Genomic DNA, 17,223 nt, shown 5'->3' with positions numbered 1-17,223 from the left:
TCTTGAACATTAGCACATCCTCTGCCAACCGTGCTACAGCCTCTGCCATATTTATTGGTTGTTCTTGAGACAGGGTCTCACAGTGTAGCCCAGGCTTGCTTTGAACGTGAGGTTCTCCTGCTTCAGTCTCTGAGTTAAGCATGGAGCTTAACAATGGAAGTTGGACAGTCACACGGCAGAAGTGGGGCAGGCTAGTGGCTCCTGACTGTCAGAAGAAGTATAAGAACGCCCAGAGTGTCCAGAAGATATGCCCAGATGTGGCCAATTCTTTTGTTTTTTTATTTGTTTGTTTGGTTGATTGGTTCGTTGATTTGGTTTTGAGACAGGATTTCTTTGGGTAGCCCTGGCTGTCCTGGAACTTTCTCTGTAGACCAGGCTGATCTCAAACTCAGAGATCTCCCTGCCTTTGCCTCCTGAGTACTGGGATTAAAGGCAATCCCCCAGGAGGAATTGGTGTTTGGGTTGGAGCTTCAGTTCCATGGTAACATATGGCTTCCAGCCAGAGAACTCATTGAGAGGTCAGAAACCAGGGCTCCTCAGCATCTGGGCAGAGAAAGGAGGACATCCCTGGACCACTGCTGAGGCCCTGACCTGAGCTGCCTGCCCAGATTCTTCCTGTCAGCATCACATCTGTCTTCTAGTGAGGACTCTGCCTTCATGCATACTTCTGCAGCGGTAAACAAGCGGAAGGGTTTCTCCTTTCTCTCCTTTCTCTAACACTCTCGTTCAGAATGCGTGGGTCCACTGCTTGCTTTTCTGGCTCCACGTTGCTTAGGAAATGTATCCAACAGCCTAGACGTGGTTCTGACCTATTTAATTTACGGCACATTGCATATTGTATGGGATCTTATTAGACTGGTACATTAGCTATTTTCTCCCACAGGAGGGCATGTCTGCCAGCGACGTTACATCCACAGACAAGAAGCAGAGATCAGTGAATGCGTGCTGCTACTCAGCTCGCTCTCACCCCCCCCTCCACAGTCCAAGACCTCAGCCTGGTGCCACCCCCAATTGGTAGGTCTCCCCATCTCAGTTAATATGCACTTAAGACAGTCCCCCTGTAGGCATATTTAAAGGCTGGCCCCCAGGTAATTCTAAAGTCTATCAAGTTGACGATTGACTTTAAGCACCACAGGACAGCTGTGCCTCTGGTTACCCCACCCAGCACAGGCTCTCCTTTAAATAAAAGTTGGTAGAAAATTCATGGGGATGCCAAGTATAATCCCCCGGGATCATAATTTAGAATGTAGCAATAAGCTGGGTGGTGGTGGCTCACACCTAAACCTCTAAAACTGTAAGCCAGCTCCAATTAAATGTTTTCCTTTATAAGAGCTGCCATGGTCATGGTGTCTCTTCACAGCAATTGAAACCCTCACTAAGACAATAAGACAAGACCCAATTGCCACTTTTCTTTTTCTTTTTGAGGGAAGAGAGGAGCTTGTAACTCTAGACTGGGAAGGCAGAGCCGGGATCTCCACAGCCAGCTGGCTAGCGAGGCTGCCCCTATTGATGAGTTTTGCTTTGATGGAGAGATCCTGCCTCAAAGAGTGTGGTGGAAGAGCAATGCACAGTGACTCAACATCAACCTTGGGTCTCCATCTACACATGCAAAAGTACATGTGTGCAAACACACACACACACACATGAATGTCTGGTGGGTGGGGTCACTTTCTTGCTATTTTATTTTATTCCAGATTCTCTTAAGGCCTCCTTTTCATATGTTCAAGATGCTTTCATGACGGAAACACTGATAATGGGGAAGATGGGACTTTAGTAACAGCGTGGTTTATACTTGGTGTGTACAAGAAGTCAAGACCAACAGTTCTCTGGCAGACCTGTCACCTCCCTGTACCTGGACCCAGTACCTCACTTCATATAACCAGTGGATGAAGTCACTTTACTGCTTCTAAGTTCCATCAAGGCTTTGGAAAGGCTAGGCTTCACACACACATAAATTTTCACATGAACTTTGCTTAAGCTAGGTCTTGTGGAAGAGAGGAATGAGGCACAGTAACGATCAAGCTGCCCTGTTCTGTGTGGTCTTGTTACCCCAACAGAGCTACCTATGAAGGTAGAACACTCCCCCACGTAATCCAAGGCCTTTATCCACACAGAGGCTCCCCATATGGAGAACGTGCCCACTCACATCCTCAGGGGGATGAGGACAGAGGTGAGCCGTGAAGATGTCAAGGAACTCAGCAGGGAGACACTGGGTGTGTAGTGAGACAACAGAGAGGAGCTCTGAGAGTGGAATGGACACCTCAGGAAGGTGTTAGCTGAGCAGGACGGAGAGGCAGAGTGAACCAGGCAGGGGAGACAGCGTGTGCAAAGGTCCTGGGCAAGCAGGACAGGCAGGCATTTTGCCATAACTTGTTGGTGGTTTATTCTCAGATCTGATCTTCATGTTGGGCTGAATGCTTCTGAGAGCCAAGGACACATCTCAGTTCATCAGTCTAGGCTTCCAGCACCTAGAAACCAGACACACTTGTAGTAATAGTGAATGGGTCAAAATGTCTAGAAAAACCAGCCACCTACTAGGAGCTCTTGGGAGCCCTGCTCCATCCATCACTGCTTCTTACATATTCATTCATTCATTCATTCGTTCGTTCGTTCATTTGTTTGGTGTGTGTGCATGCATGCATGTGTGCATGTTCGTGTAACTGCGTGCGTGTGGCAACCATAAGACAGCCCCTAAAAGTCAGTTCTCTTCTGCCACGTGGGTTCCAGGGAATGAACTCAGGTTAGCCAATTCGAAGGTCCACCTGCTGCTTCTTCATGTTGATGACTTCTTCCCTTTCATTGGAACTCTGGGTCCCTTTCTATAAACCACAAGCGTGAGATCAGTGGGCCAAGAAGCCATTTCCGAACAAACTCTCTGTTAGAACTTCAAGGCCCAGCAGTACAGGAAGCAGTCGGTGCCCGTGTGCTCTGGGTTTAGCATGTGCCCAGTCCCTATCTCTCTCTGCTGCTGGGAATCGAACCCAGGACCTTGAACACACTAAGCACATGCTCTACCACTGAGCTCCACGCCAGCGCCCACAAAACCCTTAATGACACTAACTCTAACACCCATTAATGCACTCAACACCAGGCCCGGCATGCACTCTCAACTGATCCAACTGAGTGGCAAAGAGGATGGCAATGGGTGGCCAAGGGGAGTCTTCTCAGGTTGGAGCTCCACCCTCTGTATCTCCCTCTTCCTAAGTGAAGCAAACGGCTTGTTGGGGTGCAGAAAGGACTGCTCCAGGCGGGGAAAGTGCCCTGTGCACCCCCACATTGCACCGCTAGCTTTCACAGGCCCTCTTGCTACATATGTTACTAATCATTGCAGAGGCAGTATCTACATTTACACAGCCGTGCGCAGGGTCTAGCTAGTTTGGAGTCAAGCTAACAAATTTGTAGCTATTAAGAAACACAAATCACCCTGGTAGGCTTTAAATTCTGTAATCGCAAGGGCTTCCCTGTTAAGACCAAGGCTACAAACCCGGAGCAATTAGAGTCTAACTGTGTGAGTGGGGAGATAAGCAGAGATACAGGACCCAGCCTCTACCTCGAGATCCTAGGTTAGAAAGAATTGCATTAGAAGACCACCACAGGGCTATTTTATCTATCATCATCTAGTTTGCAAAATTTGGGAGAAAAATAAACAACTCTTCATGTGTCTTCCAAAGAGACAGTTGAATCTTAGAGTCCTGATTTTTACTACTGATTTCCTTGCTCGGTTACTAATGACAGCTAATTATGGGGTAATCATGAAAGGCTGGACATGGGAAAACTGCTGGACTGTGGGGGATAGTCAGACACTTGTCTTGAGAATGCTCCTAGTGGGGGTGGGGTAGCTGAGGGGACCCCACCCCGTGCGTTTATCCTGGTGAAGTCCTCACACTCTGTAGCTGAGACTAGCAAGCTCTAAGACATGACGCTATAAGGCATCCGCTAAAACCGGAAAGGCTGCCATAATCAAAGCTAACAAGGGCTATCTTCTGGCCTGAACTTTGCTCTTCTGGAAGGAGCAGCCACCTGGGCAGGGCTCGCTTTTCCCAGCTGAAAGTGCAGCCGAGTGACTGGGAGAGGTACCTTAGGCAGACTTTGAACTCAGCACCTCTAAGGCAGGGCACAGGAACAGTAAGATTCCTGCCCTGGTCCCGTTTTTAATAGTGTCCACTAAACAGGCTGCCTTTTTGAACTGTATTTGCACTGAACTTCTGCTCTCTGTAACCAAGGGAAGGCCACTCCCAAACCTACTTAGGCCAGACTTCTGGGCTTCCCTTGCAGTGCTTGGGCCCAGTGTTCAGACACAACAGTCCCCTGACATTAGGTGTACAGAAGGAGTGGAGTGGACCTGGTCTGGGTTCATCTGCCCCACTTGGAGCATGGTTTCCAGGACTTAGCACAACTGACTCCATAATAGAAGTTCCTACCATTCAGGCCGTGGAACCTGGCATGTAGACAGTACCACCAGCCAAAACAAAAACAAAGACCTAATCCATCAAAGCCTGTAGCTCTAGGAAAGTCCCTAAATCTACTAACCTTGCTTCTGGCTAGCTGTTCGTGGTAAGGTGTGTCAATCAGGATATGGTTTTGGTGCTTAAAAGCTCAACCTGAGAATGGCTCAGGATTGTACTGGGGTCCTTAACACCCAGTGTAGTCACCAGTCAGTAAATAAAGACTGTCTACTGGCTTAAACCTATGTCTCATCTCTGGTAGAGCCTCACAATATCCCAGCTGGCCACCTTGGAGCACGTTGGTGATACAAAAAAAGCTTAGGAGGGTACAGTCACCCTGTCCCTATCTTAACTACAGATCCTTTTAAGTGGGAAACGGGGCGTGAGGCCCAGGACAAGGACCATGGAGAGATACTTAGATCACAAGCAACAGGACACAGGGGATCCCTGGGTTCTCCCTAGCTTAGGTCAGGAAGAACACAAGCCACAACCACAAAAGAACGCAGGACAGTCGAGAGTCTGTGCATCACTGCAGACAGTCGGGGCTGGAAAGGGAGCTTGCGTTTTACCCGCAGCCTTCCTCCCGGGTCTCTCCTCCTCTTGGCTGTGTTGCTTGCGGTGGTCCAGGCTGACATGTTCAGGAGGAGAGCAATCTCTGAAGAAAGGGATGGGGTAGTGGCAGACGTCTCCTTCAGAATATTCCAACTGAAGCTGTAGAATAGAGGGTTCTTCCTAATTAAAACCCTGCCTCCAGAAGGAAGAGGAAAGGTTAAAGTTCACAAGGCTAGCAAAAGAAAAACTTGGAACATTCTGGAAATCCCTTCCCTGGCTTTATAAAAGAAATAAACAACCTGTGGGGAAGAAGCCTCTGGCCAGGCCAGCTGCAGAAGGAAGACACCTGGTACACTCTGAGCTGCAGAAGGAAGACACCTGGTACACTCTGAGCTGCTGCAGCTGTGCAGAGAACACAGCTGCAATTTCGATGAGCTGTGGTTGTCACCTGTGCTGGGGTGGATTTTCTGGTTATGCAGCTGCTTTTCAGTCATCCGTGGTCCTACACATAACCTCTCACCCATACTCCAGTTAGCAGACCCACTAAACTCGTTCTTTGACCAAGGTGGTCTTTGGTGCAATCATTTCATTGGACTGTTGTGGGCACCCCTGCTGGGCTGAGTTGACCTGTGTGTTGCATCTCCCTAAAGTCTGTCACACAACAAAATGCTGGGATGGAGTCTCCTGGTACTGGCCTGGGTCTTTAGTTCGTCCTTGAGGCATCTGAGGCCAGGAGGGTACGATAGGCTGATTGGCTGGGCCTGGGTCATGTACTCAGCTCTGGGTTCGAGGATTGCTTAAGCCTCCTGCAGTAGGGAAAACTGGGTGAAGAGTGTGGAAGATCGGGGGAAGTGGAAAGGCCTTTTTCTTGCCAGCACTGCCATTGGAAAAGACCCAGGAAGCCTCAAACGCCTGGGAAAGATGAGCGGTGGAGCTGCGTGCGTGGGAGTTTTCCTACACAACTCCTCGGGAGTACTTGGGCTTTTTCTTCTCTACAGAAGAAAACATGTCATAGCTAATGGTGTTTGCTAGATTTGGTTTCAGTAAAGAAATATGCATAAAACCCACTTTGTGAGCCATTAAGTGAAAGCCATCTGAGGGAACACGCGTTCTCAGTCATGCGTTACCCCTTTAATAAGAAGAGGCTCACGGGAAGGTTGCCCAAGTTAATGAGTGGTAGACTAAAATAGGAAGCTCAGAATGTGTGGTGTGTGTGTGTGTGTGTGTGTGTGTGTGTGTGTGTGTGAGCATGTCACGTGGGTGGATAAAAGGCAGGTTATTTAATAGATGGTATTAGATTACCTAACCAAGACAAGGCTCCTGCCTAACTACCTCACAGAAAAGTGACCTCCAATGAATTTGAGCGAAAGGAGATGAAAGAGCAGAGAGACGCTAACAGAAGAAACAGGGTGATGCTTCTGTGCTTCACAGAAATTCTTTTTAAAAAATTTTTTTTTCTGAAGCACAAGCTGAAAGGCAAGAGGACAAGTACTGAATCAATGTGGCACCTCACAAGGAAAGCATTTTTAAGATGTAGTACCAGGGGCCAGAGATGGCTCAGTGGTTAAGATCTTGGCTGCTCTTGCAGAGGACCTGGGTTCAGTTTTCAGCACCCGCTTGCAGGCTTACAACTGTCTGGAACTCCAGTTCTAAGAAATGCAATGTTCCTCTCTGGCCGTCACGGACATGGCACACATAATGGCGCACATACACACAAGCCAACAAATGCTCACGCTACGATGAGGTATCATGTCCCGTCCCATTTGTTAGAATAGCCACAACTTGAACAAAACAGAACAAATAACAAACAGAACAAAACTCACAGGTTGGTGAAGAAGTGGAGAGAAGAGAACTCTTGAAAAATGTTGGTAGAATTGCATTCATGCAGCCGCCATGGAAAACCATGACTACCTTGTGACTCAGTCATGTCCTCCATCCAGATGGATCAAAATCAATGCACCAGGGTGAGTGCTCCTCCTGATCCTACTGGGAGATTCTTCACAACAGCCCAGGGAAGTGACTCATTTTCACGTCATCATTGGCTAAGTACACTGTGGTATGCATGCCCACACAACAGAATATCACTTAGCCTTAAAACGAAAAGCCTGACATTTACACTAATTTTGGAAAACATCATGTTAGATTAAATAATCCAGGCACAAAGAGACAAGCACCATGTAAATTCACTGACATGGGGATCTAAGGAAATCAATCACATACACACAGAGCATAGAACTGGCTGGGGGTGGGGGGGTGGAGAGGAATGAGGGAGGACATTGGTCATAGGTACAAAGTGCCAAGTCATGCAGGATGAGTCAGCTCTGGAACTGGGAAGCCATTGCAGAGAGTTTTAATTGTCTGTGTTATAATGTATATTCCAGTTACATGTGTTATCAATATTACAAGGCGCATTCCATTTCCAGTGAAAAGTGATGGGGTCAGCATGTAGCCATGGCCCTTCCAGACAGTTTGTCAGTCTTCTACTCTCTCCTCCTTCTAGCTGTCTGTTTAAAATTAATTTTTAAAATGTATGTGTGTGTGTGTATGCATATACGTGTGCAGTACCCTCTGAGACCAGAAAAGGGTGTCCTCTACATTGGAGCTGAGGTTATCAGGGGTTGCGAGTTGCCTCGTGGGTACAGTGAATTGAACTTGTCCTCTGCAAGAGCAGCCAAGATCTTAACCACTGAGCCATCTCTGGCCCCTGGTACTACATCTTAAAAACGCTTTTCTTGTGAGGTGCCACATTGATTCAGTACTTGTCCTCTTGCCTTTCAGCTTCTACTTTAGAAAACAATTCTTTTTAAAAAAATCTCTGTGGAGCACAAAGACATCACCCTGTTTCTTCTGTTAGCATCTCAAATTCATTGGAGGTCAGTGTGTGTGTGTGTGTGTGTGTGTGTGTGTGTGTGTGTAAATGGTTGAAGCCAGTGTCTGTCACATGCTAGGCAAGGCAAGTGCTCTACTACTGAACTATGCTCCAAGACCTTCTACTATTATTTTTAAACAAGAGCTCTAAGTTGCCCAGGCTGGCTTTGAACTCACTCTGTAACTCAGGAAGCCCTTGAACTTGCAGTCCTTTTGGCTCAGTATCCCAACCAGCTGGGCTCAAAAGCTTGCATTCATGTAGTGTAGTCTCACTTCTGTTTATTGTTGGTGTTTTTGATAAAAGAACCAAAAAGTAAAAAAAATGCCAAGAGCAAAGCGAAGGCGCTTTCCCGTTATGCTTCCTTCTAATGGTTTTGTGACTTCAGATTTAACGTTCAAGTTTTTGATCCATTTTGAACTTATTTTTGTGAGGCAAGGGTCCAGTTTTATTCTTCTCTGTGGATATCAAGCTTTGTCAATATCATTTTTTGTTTGGTTTTTGAGACAAGGTTTCTCTATATAACAGTCCTGGCTATCCTGGAACTCGCTCTGTAGACCAGACTGTCAACATCCCTTCTTAAAAAGACTGCCCTGTAGTCCTGGGTGCTCTCTACTCTGTTCCTTTGGTCTGAGGGTCTATTTCAATGCCATTGCTGTACTGAATACTTAGGGGGTAGGGGAAGGCACAAGTGCAGGGGTCCATTGTGAGGTCAGAGGACAGCTATGTTGGATCAGTTCTCACCTTCCCCTGTATGTAGGTTCCAGATACTGCACTCAGGTCTCCAGGCCTTGGTAGGAAGTGCCTTTAGCCACTGAGCCATCTCACCAGTCCCCACCCTGAAAATCTTGAAATGATGAAATACAGTTCTTTCAATTTTGTTTTACTTACAATCGCTTTGGCTTTTCATAGTTTATTATTTCCATATAAATGTTAGGACTCCTTTATTTCTACAAAGAATGTCTTTGGGGTTTCAGTACAGATTACATTGACTTGTGAACCCCTTTGGGGCTTATGGGAATTTTAACAATATTAAGTCCAATCCAACATCCACACGTCATCTCTCCATTTAGCTGTGCCCTTGGCTATTGCCTTTATCGACATTTTCTAATTTTTATTTGTGCAAGATTTCCACCTCTTTAGTCAAATTTATTCCTAAGAATTTCATTCTTTTGTTGCACTTGTAAATGGGGCTGTACTATTTTCTTAATTTCCTTTCCGGAAAGTTCACTGCCTGTATAAAGGAACGGTGCTTTTTCTTTTGTATATTGACTTGTAGCATGCGACTTTATTGTATTTCTTAATCATAGCAATTTTGGTTAAGCCTCTGTGTGTGTGTGCACGTGCTCGTTGTGTGTGCGTGTATTATACAAATCATGCTATCTGCAAATGTCCTGGTTCCATATCTGTTGCTGTGCAAATACTCTGACAATAAAGCGGCTTGGGGAGAAATGGTTTATTCGGCTTACAGTTCCAAGTCACAAGATACTTGCCATATTGCAGTGAAGTCCAGGCAAGGATGTAAAGCTAAAGCAGAGAAAATAAGACCCCGGGCAGTGATGGCACACACTTTCAATCCAGCACTCAGAAGCAGAGGTAGGTGAATCACTATTGAGTTCAAGATCAGTTTTGTCTATACAGCAAGTTCCAGGACAGCCAGGACACTAAGAGACCCTGTCTTTAAAAAGTTAAGTTAAATTTAAAAGGTGAAGAAAATAAATGCATGGATCCTTGCTCTCTTGCTCTCAGTTAGCTTTCGCCTTTCTTTTACTATTTATTTATCCTGCCTACAGAATGACACCACCCAGAGTGCGCTGGGTCTACATCCATCAACAGTCAAGATAACCCCCCACAGACATGACTACAGACTGCCCAAAGTGCGCTGGGTCTACATCCATCAACAGTCAAGATAACCCCCCACAGACATGACTACAGGCCAACCTGACCTAGAAAATTCCTCACCAAGACCCTTCCCAGGTGATTCTGCATTGGTCATTTTGATAGAGCTAAACAGCACAAGTACCACAGAGATGGATACGTTGTAAAGAGTACCTGCGACTCTTGCATAGGACCGAGGCTCAGTTCCCAGCAGCAAGTTACTCAACGCCATCTGCAACTCCAGTCCCCCCCTGGGGGGGGGTCTTCTGCAGGTACCAGGCATGCACAGGGTGCAAGAACATACATGCAAGCAAAACACCCATACACACAAAATAAAAAGTCATTATTATTTTTTAAAATTTTGATGTTTTGAGGCAGAGTCTCTGGCTGTCCTGGAACGGAATATATAGTTTTCAAGGAAACATTGGCCTCTCCTTCTCTTTCCCGTGGGGTTCTCTGACTGGGCTATCAGTGTGGGTTTGGCTTATAAAGTGAGTTTGGAAGTACTTGCACTGTTAGTTTGGAAAAAAAAATTCAAGAATTGATTGCTAATCTCTGATTTTTTGAATAAAATTCACCCAGGAGACCTTCTGGTTCATGGTAAAGCAATGATGTCAAACACATCTAGCCCACTAATAGGGTTGTTTGGGGACTGGAGATGTCCCAGTGGGCAAGTATTCTTCTTCTACAAGCTTTATGGCCTGAATTTGGATTCCCCAACATCCACATAAAAAGCCAGGTATGGTTGAAGTGGTTGTAATTCTACTCCTGCAAGGTGAAGATGAATCCAGAAGCCCCTCAGTGTGTGTGTCTCTGTGTGCGTCTGTGTGTGCATCTGTGTGTATGTGTTGTGTGTATCTCTGTGTGTGTGTGTGTGTCTTTGTGTGTCTGTGTGTGTGATTCCCTGGCTAGCTAGCTTAGCCCAAATAGCAAGTTCCAATTCAATGACAAACACTGTCTCGTGAAAGCACAGTGGAAAACAAGAGTAGACAACATCTCACATTGTGCTGTGGCTTCCACATGTGCACAATGCACACATACACAAACAACACACGCACAGACACACATAGAGACACACACAACACAGACACACACAACAGGCTCAACCTGGACTAAGGAGGATTGCCAGTGATTATATAAAAGTCAGCATTCCTCAGAAACTTGGAAAGCCCTTTCCCCTCTACCAAATGGAGCTATTTCTCTTATCTTTGGCAGAAGGGACAAATGCCTACCCCTGGTGCCTATTAGCATACCAAAGCATATGCTGGCCTCCAGGCTCCCTCAGCTTCACAAATATCTCTTACACTTTCCAAAGTCCTTGCTAGCCTGAAGGAACATGGCCCTATTCCTGGCTTCTTCAGGAGTCCCAAGCCTGATTATGACATAAACAAACAAATTTTTTAAAAAAAGCAACCAGCAAGAGGGTATAATGGGCCATGTGCAGAATAATCCCCCCAAGGCCCTTGGAAACAAAGATCTTGGTGATGTAGCCACACTGGGCTTGCACATTTTCCCAACTCCTCGGGCTGTGAACAAAACCAGGCAGCCTCCTCCCCTCCCCTAGACTCCCTCCAGCTCACAGGCTTCCCTTCCCCCAGCAACTCAGTCTCCTTATAACCTTGCTATTTCAGCCAAGCATATTCTCTCTCTCTCTCTCTCTCTCTCTCTCTCTCTCTCTCTCTCTCCTACGATAAAATTGTAGCATACATAGAACAGTCATGTCATCAGTTTAGGCAGATACAACCTAGAATCCCTGGGAAGAGAGCCTTTGTGAGAGGTCCTCTGTACGTGGTTGGCCTTGTGGGCAAGTGGGGTTAGCTTGATCGCTAATTGATGTGGGAAGAGCCAGGCAACTGTGGGTGGCACCGTTCCCTAGACACAGGGTTCGGAATGATGAAAACAATAAGCTGAACACGGCAAGAGAGCATGCAGCACGCAGTCCCTTCTTTCTGCTCACGTCTTTGGATGTGCTAGGACCAGCTGCTTCAAGCCCCCGCTGCTGTGGCTTCGCTTCAGTGTGAACCATAACTAGAACTGGGAGCTGAAACAAACCCTCAGTTTCTTGCCTAGTTGTTGCATCGTCGTATTTCATCACAGCAACAGAAACAAAACTAAAACAATTCTTAAACTCCGTTTCTCAGGTTCTAAGGATGGTTACTTTGTTTTCTGTTGAGCTAATGAGAATCAAAGTCCAGGTCTCAACTCAGCACTTTCTGTCCCGACTGAATCTGACCCAGTGTTGCGGCTGGAATCTGAAGCACCTCCCCGAAAGGCTGGAAGATTGGTGGTTCAGCTGCCAGATGACAAACTTTGGCGTGCAATGGGGCCTTCAGGGCTCTGACCTCAACAGTATTTGAATCTCTGATGGGCTCTTCAAGGGGTTTGTCATATTCCTGAGATATGCAACCATCAGGGTGGAGTCCTCTGTCCAGGTGACAGTCTTCTCCAGGGTGGCATCTTCAAACTCCCTGCTCGGGGATGGGACACTCAGAACATCCTTGTCCAGGCAGTGCTTTCTTTGCATGTGACAATACTCCCCTCTACTGGAGTTCATAGATTTTGCTACAAATTTGTATTAAAAGTCTAATCGGGGCTTTTAATCATTCTTATATGTAACAATGTGGCAGAATGGTGTTAGGTTTTTTTTGTTTTATTTTTTGCTGTTTGTTTAACAGATGTATGTGTCCCATGTCATCTGCTAAATGTTGTTTGGCAATATCCAAACACCGCCACCATCTTCATGAGACCATCTGTGCCCACTCACAAAGGATCATCACAACTGAGTTTACTGACCATTGACACTTCCTCATGGAAGAGGGGGCAGGGGACAGGAGAGTCATGGGACCCTCACCTGCGAATCCAGACATTCCTCCCAAACAGTTTTACTCAATTCTGCCATGACTGCATGTGACTTCAAGATCTCAAGGAGGGTCTAGAGTATATAAGCTGGGAAAGACTGGAGGATGGGGGCTCCGTCTACACAGCCGTGGGTGAGCCATCATCCACGATGGGTGCAGACCTTCAGTGTGGCTGCTTTAAGGTTACCTACACTCCTGCCTGGAACTGCTCACCCGCTGTGTGTAAGTAAACCTAATGAGTTTATTATCTACCCCAGGTGAACTTTGGTGGGATCAAACTGTGGTTTGTAGGTTTGTCATGGAAGCTGGAGGAGACTAGCTGTTACCTGGTCTCCCCTAGGGTGAATATTCTCACAACAATAGGACAATTAACACACACACACACATTTCCTTAACCTCAGTTACCGGTGTCACAAAGGACAACCAGTCTTTCCCCATCGCTCTCCACCTTATATATATGGCTCTCATGTAGCGCTCTCACGTGAGCCCAGAGCTCACCGATACAGCTGGTTAGCCAGCTTACTTGCTCTGGAAGCCTGCCCTTTTCTGAAGAGAAACAGAGAAGGACTGGATGGGGGTGGGTGGGTGGGGGTTTACAGTTGTGGAAAGGGCTGGGAGGAGAGGAGGGAGGAAAAACTGTGGGTGGGATGTAAAAACAAAACAAAACACATACACACGTACATATATATGTACATACATACATACAAACATACATAGCACTTGCTGCTTTGGTAGAGGACCTAAGTTCAACCACCTGTAACTCTAGCTCCAGAGGATCTGACACCTTCTTCTGGCCTCTAGGGTCACTTCAGCAACGCCAGCTGGTTTAAGGTTGTTCTCAATAACATAGCCATTGTTGCACACTAAGTACCTGTTGGGAGCAGTGAACCCCCAGGTCCTGCATTTCTTGTAAACAACTTGTTTTCCTCTGCTCTGAGACAGCCTGCAGCTGTTCTGAGCATGAGACCCTCAGGAGTTCCTGATGGCAGGGGAGTGATTTCTGGTGGGTTTGGCTGGGAAGTGGCTAGCCCTATATAAGCTGCACCTGAACACAATAAAGGGGCATTCTTGGGACATTCCTGTTTCAAGCATTCTGGATTCAAGGATGACCCATGTCTCTGTCTGTGTGTCTGTCTGTGTTTCAATCTCCAGCCCCTTGCCCGGTAGCACATAGAACACAGAAGGGCATGGTGCGCTACAAGTACCCACATTTCTGGGCCTCTTTCTTGGCTTTCAAATAGATCCTACAGCTATCTGCTCACAGTTTTAATTACTGTACCCTCATCATTTTGTTTTGCTTTATTCCCAGAGCCTCGGACACGCTGGGCAGGTGCTTTACCACTAAGCTACAACCCCCACCTTCTTTTGATTTATTATTATTTGGAGACAGGGCCTTACTAAATTGCCCAGACTGGTCTTGACCTCTTTCTATAGCTCAAGCAGGACTTGAACCAGTGATCCTCATGGTTCAGCCACTCCAATAGCTTGGATCGCAGGCCTGCACCACCAGGTCTGGCTGACTATCAGTCTGTTGAAGATCCTCTCCCAGCTTCTTCCTGAAGGCATCATCGTTGGTACCCAGTTGGGGAATAAGAAAATATTTCCCGGGGGCTGGAGAGATGGCTCAGCGGTTAAGAGCACTGGCTGCTCTTCCAGAGGTCTTGAGTTCAATTCCCCAACACCCACATGGTGGCTCACAACCATTTATAATGAGATCTGGTGCCCTCTCTGGCCTGCAAGCACACATGGAAGGAATGTTGTATACATAATAAACAAAAACAAAAAAAGAAAATATTTCCCTATGCCCTCTAGGAAGAAAACTCTCGAAGCCTCACTTCTTAGAGTAGAATGAAAAGAGATCTTTAAAGTCACAGGATCAAATGTAGGCTTTGCCTCTCACTCACGCTTTTGCCTTGGTAAGTCAACTGACCCCATCAGGTCCATCTTATCCACAGGCTGATGTAGCAGATGTGAGAATTAGAGCATGCACTATTCCTGACGGTGGATATGGTGTCTGTTACATATCAACTATTCTGTTTCCCTCTGTACCGCAGCACAAACACAAACCCAAGCCTCACTATATAAATCAATGCTCATTTCAGCAAGGCCCCGAGTGGAAGACGCACAGGTTGGAGGGAGGCAGACCTGTGTTTGTCCTCCTAATACACCCTCCCCAGTCTCAGAGCAGCCTACGGGTTCTCACGGCCACTTACCAGCGGGGAGCATTCATTAAAGTTCTTCCCAGTATCTCTCTGGGCTTCTGTTCTACCGCCATCACGTGGGAATGACAGTTCTCACTGTGTGTGGTTATTGCAACGTTAAATGTGCAAGAACTGCAGAGGGCATGCATCTGGCACACGCGGAGTGGTTCGTGTGTGTAAGTACAGAAAGTGCTCAATTGCTTTGTACATCTGCCTCTTCAGGTCCGCAGAAGTTACTATTGTGACTACAGAAGAGAAGGGCCCACCCTCTAGCACCCACGGATCTTTTAGGGCTCCTGTCCCTGTGAGACCCACAGATCCTTCTGTATCCACCTCCTCGGGTCTAAGCCTCGTCTTTGGAGCCCACTTGTACACCTCACACTCCCTTCCCTGGATTTGTTCCCCTCCCTGTATTAAAATCTTTTTTCAAAACTGACAGTCAAATTCTCTATGCTTAGGAGGCACCGTGATGCAAGGAGAGGCAGAAGATGGGCAGGATATAGTGGGAACTTAGAAGCCAGCTCTGTGTGTTAGACTACAGTGTCTGGTTGTTGGGCCAGTGTGCACCAATGGACAAGTCAGAAAATCACCCTCAGTGGGTGGAGCAGAGAGTGTGCTCCAGGGAGCGAACCTGGGTGCAAAGACCGGCTGCAGTGAGATGGGACAGGAACCACAGGAGCAGCGGACCAGAAAGAAATAGAAACCAGTGCCATTTGGATACTGTAGCAGAAGGCAGGACAGGAGTTGTGAGTCATGTACCTGAGCTAGAAGAATAGACCGGATAGCTCTCTTTGTTCCTTTTCCATAGTGCCTGCTCTCGACATAAATGTCTTCTCTGAGAGGCCTGTCCTGGCTATCCGATCCACGATGGCAAACTCTTCCGAAACAGCAGGTCCTCGTGTGCACAGGCCAGCCTCAGGTGCCATGAGGCCAAAGGCAGATACAGGCAGAGGAAGAATCAGAGAGCACAGTTTATTGGCAGACTTACCAATAAATGTATTAGTTTTGGGAGACAGCAAAACCAACTGGATCCCACCATATGAGTCAGAAAGAGAGTCACATATACGGGTTAGGGTGGAGTGACTGGACCCTGACTGGGATGTACGTAACTCATCTTAAGTCCTTATCAAAGAGCACAGATTGGAGCCTGGATCTGCTTGGAAGGCCCCATGCGTCCATCATTCTCAGGATTTGGTCTACCTACAGTCTGAGGCAAGACCGCACACCAAAAAAATGGACTGTGGATTCTCCAGGACAGACATGACAGTCCAGATTCGAGATGACTGGGGTTGTATCAAGCAGAATCCATACCTACAGAGCCTACGCCTGCCTTCTGCCTCCGTTTTTGCAGTTATTTTAATGTGTCTCTCCCTCAGACTACAACCTGAATGAGAACAGGAGCAAGATCGTTTTAAACGAAAGCCCACCATGGGGCCTAGAACACAACAGACAAGCGAGAAAGAAATGTATAAAAATAAATGAACGTGGCCCAGCCAGGAGGCTGGTAGGGAGAAGACTCGTAGGCTATGCATTTGCAGCATGGCCTGAAGCTTTTCAATAGGAAGCATGGGCTGGGTCTCTGGCAGGTAGTCCTCTCGGGGTAGAACCCTTGGCAAGAGCCAGAAGGTACCTAGGCAGGGTCAAACAGAATGTCTGGCCAGAGAATTACCCAGAGTGCTCCGTGTGGGCTTGTACACTTTCGTGTACAAACTTGAGCGGGTGCATGGGCATACACGTGTGGTTGTGGAAGCCAGAGGATGCTTTGGGTGTTCAGCGCCAGTCACCTCATTTTTTTTGTTTTTGTTTGGCTTTGGAGATAGGGTCACTGGCTGGCCCGGATTCACCATGTAAGATGGACTGGCAAGCCAGCCAGCTCCAGGGATCCTCCTGTCTCCACCTCTCCCCAACGCTGTGCTTACAATCGTTTCCCCACGCATTCTAGACGTGAACTCAAGTTCTCCAACGCTTTGCCATCTGAGCTATCCCCAGTCCTAGGGGTCCTCATTCAGCATGCAAACTCAGACCCCTCAGTTCCTTGCCCAGGTACCAGAGTGCCCAGCACGGTCCCTGGAGGGGCTGAAACGGAGAGCATTCAGATCAAGAGAAGCGCGTACGTAGTGGGCAAAGAGGCAAGGGGCTGAGAGGGTGACTCTGGGGACAAGTGTTAGGCTGCAGGCCAAGCGGGCGAGTCAGGTGCCCTGAGACTACTTGTCCGTCCCGTCCCGTCCCCCCCCCCCTCCCGTCCCGCCCCCCCTCCCGTCCCCCCCCCCCCCCCCCCCCCCCACACACATACACACCTCCCTCGGGACCTTTAGCTGCACTTGGCTTCCAGCCGGAGGGAACTCCTTCGCCCCGCCGCACAGCTTTGCCTCCCGATTGGCCCCTGTGTAATCCATCGTCCCACTTTGACCAATAAGACCGGC

The 17,223-nt window shown here is 47.4% G+C and overlaps 1 long non-coding RNA gene across 1 annotated transcript; it reads right to left on the bottom strand.

Annotated features, from left to right (window-relative positions):
• Positions 1 to 1,716: 1,716 nt before the first annotated feature.
• On the bottom strand, positions 1,717 to 17,221 carry LOC121447423. The gene is made up of 3 exons (XR_005974177.1): positions 17,098 to 17,221; positions 5,015 to 5,189; positions 1,717 to 2,468 (listed from the first exon to the last, which is right to left on the bottom strand). It is a non-coding gene; the product is annotated as an uncharacterized LOC121447423 (long non-coding RNA).
• Between the last annotated feature and the right edge of the window lie 2 nt (positions 17,222 to 17,223).

This window comes from Microtus oregoni, unplaced genomic scaffold, assembly GCF_018167655.1.
Source record: "Microtus oregoni isolate MIOR12 unplaced genomic scaffold, Mior012 000004F_ref0000308, whole genome shotgun sequence".
In the NCBI taxonomy this organism is placed as follows: domain Eukaryota; kingdom Metazoa; phylum Chordata; class Mammalia; order Rodentia; family Cricetidae; genus Microtus; species Microtus oregoni.
This window is presented reverse-complemented; position numbering and strand designations above follow the sequence as displayed.